We start from the raw sequence: 5,204 nt of genomic DNA, 5'->3' as shown, positions 1-5,204 counted from the left end.
AGACGCGCTGGAGCCCGAGGGGCGCCCCGAGGACCTGGCGGAGGCCGAGGGGACGCTGGACGGGACGCTGGATGGGACGCTGGACAGGCCGTCGGAGCGCACGTCGGGGGTGGAGAATGGCCCCAGCTCGGGCCCGCCGGCGCCGGGCAACAGGAGGGTGTGGGGGCAACGGTGAAGGCAGCTGTGCTGCAGGCCTGTCTCCAGGCCTGGGACCTTCTCAGGTACCTAGCACACCCATTTCTCCAGATTGGGACTTGGCAGGAGCACCCCATGGGGCACGGATCCTCTCCAGGTGTGGCCACCTCAGTCATCCCACACAGATCCTCGGGGAACACCCCAATTTCCAAGCGGGCTCAACCGGAGGTGCCTCTGACCTCAACTCTGGCGGCAGGCGTGCTGACCAAGCTCTTTGTGAGGGTCCTGCCAGGGTTCTCCTGGATGCAGTCCCCGTAGGGGCCCAGGTGGAAGCATCCCTGACCCACATTCCTTGTGGGAGTCCGGCTGGTGAGGCCCCAACCTGTATCCATGGGGGGCCCAGCAGATTACCCCCAAGCCATCCTTAATCAGGAGCTGTGGGGTGCTCCCACCGGTGGGAGGCAGAAGGCGGTCACCTGCTCTTCCTTTGGACTTGCACGGGTTCCCTCTTTGGAGGGTGACACTGCTGCTGCTTTTATTCCCAGCCACTGGCCCATTACAGGGACGACCCCCATCCCATAAGCCTGTGAACTTTGTTTTTTCACTCTGCTACCCAGGCTGGGCCTGGGTGGCATCCAGCTGTCCACATGCTGAGTCTGGTGTGCACTCGCCACCCTGCACACCAGGCTGGAAGGGGCAGAAGTGGCCTGACCAGGGCTGGCAAGGGCCCTGAGTCTCAAAGACTGGCTCCTACCCTGATCCCAAGTCCCAAACTGCTCTAGGAGCCTCGACTTGCCCCAGGCTGTGGCTTCTGGGGTCCTCCCAATATACTGCGGTACAGCTGTGCTCATTGTGGCTCAGAGAGGCCAAGGTCGCCCCTAGAGTCAGACAGACTTGCAGTGGGGTGGGGTCCTAGACTTCCCTGGTTAGCTAGAGGGATCCTAGCCCCTGTCCCTGGGATCCCTCATCACCCCCAATTAGTTTATTGGGGTCAGTTACTGCACTTCCTCTTCCAAAGCTCCATCTGCCTTGCTCAGCCTCCCCTCTGTGCCCCCAGTGGACAGCAGCCTCCAGGGAAGGTGGCTCCTGGGCTCCTGTCTTCCTCCTCCCAGAAGCCTTCCAGGGTTAGTCACAGGGGGGTAGATGACAGCTACCCCCTGGGCAGACCAAACACAGGGCTTATGTCTCCTCCTAGGCTATCTTGCTTCACCTTGCCTGGGGATGGGGTGCTGTGTGTTGGGGGTGGGCCCCAAGCATTTTCCAGAGAGAAATGGACTTCTGTGCAGCTGTAGGCTCCTGTTTGATTTGTTTACAGGCCTGTCCTCAGCACCCAGCATACAGTGGTACCAAATAGTTACTGGAGAGTGACAACACTGCAGGTGACTGAGAGGCAGCTGGGGAATGCTGCCCTGGGCCCAGGCATGTCTGTGGAGCTAGTTCTGGTGTGAGTTGCTGCTTCCAGGTGGGAGCCAGAGTAGGAACCAGGGAGTGCAAGGGCGTGTCTTCCCAGACCAGTTCCTGGCCCACACCCAGGTGCCAATGTCACCCATGTCACCCACAGGGAACGAACCAGTGCACTGGGTCACTGGGCAGCCACAGCCCAGCCTCACAGGGAGGGAGCCAGGGCGGGCAGGAGCAGGGTTCGTGGTCTATCTGCTTTCTCTGGCTGCTGTGACAAAGCACCCCCAACCCAATTTCTTAGAACAATGCACATTTATTACCTCACAGGTCTGCAGTCCAGAAGTCCAAGATCTGTTTCACTGGACTAACAGAGGGGCCTGCAGGCCTAATCCTTTCTAGAGGCTCTAAAAGAGAGTCCGTTTCATTCGCTTTTCCAGCTTCTAGAGCTGTTCCTTGGCTCCTGGCTCCTTCAAAGCCAGCAGTGTGGCATTCTCAAATCTTTCTTCGCCTCTCCTGCCTCCCTTTTTCACTTATAAGGACACTTTGAATACACTGGGCCCACTCAGATAATCCAAGATAATCTCTCCATCTCAAGATCGTTAATCACATCTGCAGAGTCCGTTTTGACATATAACAGATTCACAGGTTCCAGGGATTTAGACCTGGGTGACTTTGGGAGCCACTGTTCAGCCTACCACAGGGACTCAGAGATCTTCCTTCTAATCCTTTTCCTCCTCCGCCACAACCTGGAAGAGTGGGGCTGGACAGGAGTGGGTCTGACCCAGATGGACCCAGCTGGGAGTGGGGAGTAATCAAAAAGGGCCCCTTGCCTGGTGGTGCACAGAAGAGGGAGAGAGGATGTTCTCTGCCTAAGGTGGTCCAGGAAGGCTGCCTGGAGAAGGAAACCTCAGAGCTGTGTCCTCAAGACTCTCAGGAGCTGGCACTGAGGCAGGGAACACGGGCTGCACAAAGGCAGGAGGACCTGGGGAGGCCAAGGGATGACTAAGGGTGTTGAGCAGGCTAACCTTTCCCTCCATGTCTTTACCAGCTCCCTCCTAGGTGTTGCTGTGGTTTTTCCACCCTACCAGCTAGGGCCAGGGCCTCATTCCCTCTTCCAGTAAAAGGAAGCTGATGACAGGGGTGGCCATGTGCCTGTCAACCACTACCTTGGTGCTCCTGCCTGCCTGCTTACTGCCCTCAAGCAAGGAGCTGCCCCAAACCACCCAGGACCAGAATCATTGGGTCTCCTCCCCACCCACCCTTGCCCACGGTCGTCAGCTCTTTTCCTCCTCAGATCTGGAGCTGTGTACCCCTCAGGCTCCCTCTGTCTGCCATTCTTGCTGAACACCATCCCCCTGCACTGGTACCTCAGCCTTGGCACTTCAGCCCCAGGCCTCCTCCCAGGCCTTCATGCTGTCAACATCAGAAGATGGGAAGGCTTTGGGGGGGTGTGAGAGACAAGGGTCTCAGTGTCTATATGGTGCAAGAGGAGCTGGTACAGGACAGACCTTGGTTCTCTTTTCTGTAAATGGGTGGCAATAAATCTTCCTTCATCCACAAGTGTTTTTATTTTTTTATCTGTTGAGTTGGGGTCTCACTCTGTTGCCCAGAGCAGTGACATGATCATGGCTCACCACAGCCTTGACTTCCTGAGCTCAGGTGATCCTTCTGCCTCAGCCTCTCGAGTAGCTGGGACTACAGGCATGCATCACCACACCTAATTTTTTAAGAATTTTGTGGAGACGAGGTCTTGCTATGTTGCCCAGGATGGTCTTGAACTCCTGGGCTCAAGCAATCCTCCTGCCTTGGCTTCCCACAGTGCTGGGATTACAAGTGTAAGCCACTGCACCTGGCCTAGACATTTTTTAAAAAGAGACAGGCTAGAAACATTCACTGGGACAAGCGTGTGAGTTTATATTGGGTTAGTTATTTGCCCACTGCTTAGCAGTGTCTGTTCAAATTTAAAACACAGTTCCCTCATGACATGCCCAAGGAGGTTCATACTATTAATCTAACATCTACACTGTTTCAAGGGGAAAGTGTCAGTAAGACACTGTTGCCAATTAACTAGGGTACCCCATAGTAAACGCCAATGGGCCAGGCATGGTGGTTCATGCCTAGCCCCAATACTTTGGGAGGCCAAGGCAGGAAGATTGTTTGAGCCCAGGAGTGTGAGACTAACCTGGGCAATATAGTGAGACCCCATCTCCCCCCACCCCCGCAAAAAAGGAAAGAAAATAGAAAAGAATTATTGGCAATGAATGCGGATAACACTTATAATCAGCAAATATGTTTTTTTTTTTTTGAGTCAGAATCTTACCTGTCACCCAGGCTGGAGTACAGTGGCACACTCACAGTCACCGCAGGCTTGACCTGCTGGGTTCAGGCGATCCTTCTGCTTCAGCCCTCCAAGTAGCTGGAACTACAGGCGCATACCACCACGCCCGGCTAATTTTTCTTATTTATTGTAGAGATGAGGTCTCGCCAAGTTGCCCAGGCGGGTCTCGAACCCGCGGGCTCAAGCAATCCACTCACCTCAGCCTCCCAAAGGCGCGGGATTAAATATACTTTTAATAAACATTCTTTGCTAAGTAGGAGAAAATGTGTGCATATTTTAAATAGTAGACAGAGTCTCAATTCATGCCTACATTTTGGTGACTTAGAGGTTCCCTTTCTTCCTGCCCTGCTGCTCACTCCCGAGGAGCCTGAAGAACTGGGATTGTCTCCTTGTCCAACGTCTACAACCCCAAGAAGTACTAAAGAAAGTTCCTCAAGCTGAAAGCAGGTGAACCCACACAGCAATTCAAATCCACATGAAAAAACAAACAGCACCAATAAATTATGTAATTTTATTTATTTATTTGAGTCAGAGTCTCACTCTGTTGCCCAGGCTGGAGGGCAGTGGCATGCTCTCAGCCACCACAGCCTCAACCTGCTGGGCTCAGGTGATCCTTCTGCCTCAGTCTTCCAAGTAGCTGGAACTACAGGCATGCACCACCATGCCCGGATAATTTTTTGAATCATTTTAGAGATGCCTAGGCTGGTCTCAAACCCATGGGCTCAGGTAATCCTCTCACTTCAGTCTCCAAAAGTGCTGGGATTATAGGTGTGAGCCACTGTGCCTGGCCTAATTATGTAATTATAAAAGACGGTATAAATGCATTTCTTTTCCTTTCTTCTCTTATTTTTTGAGTCAGGGTCTCACTCTGTCACTGAGTCTGGAGTGCAGTGGCACGATTAGGGCTCACCATAGCCTTAAACTACTGGGCTCAAGTGATCCTCCTGCCTCAGCCTCCTAAGTAGCTGAGACGATAGGCACGCGTCACCATGCTGGCAAATTTTTAAATTTTTTGACCTGGAGTCCCACTTCATTGCCCAGGCTGGAGTGCAGTGGTCTGCTCACAGTCACCCCAGTGTCGAACTGCCGGGCTCAGGCGATCCTACCACTTCAGCCTTCCAAGTAGCCAGAACTACAGGCATACGCTACCATGCCCGAATAATTTTTTGATTTATTGTAGAGATGAGGTCTCGCCAAGTTGCCCAGGTTGGTCTCGAACCCATGGGTTCAGGCAATCTTCTCACCTAAGCTGGGATTACAGGCTTAAGCCACCATGCCTAGTCTAAATTTACTTTTTTTTTTTTTCTTTAATTTTGAGTTGAGCCCGCGG

This window comes from Carlito syrichta, unplaced genomic scaffold (assembly GCF_000164805.1).
Source record: "Carlito syrichta isolate Samal-C Ts95f unplaced genomic scaffold, Tarsius_syrichta-2.0.1 Scaffold314075, whole genome shotgun sequence".
In the NCBI taxonomy this organism is placed as follows: Eukaryota; Metazoa; Chordata; class Mammalia; order Primates; family Tarsiidae; genus Carlito; species Carlito syrichta.
This window is presented reverse-complemented; position numbering follows the sequence as displayed.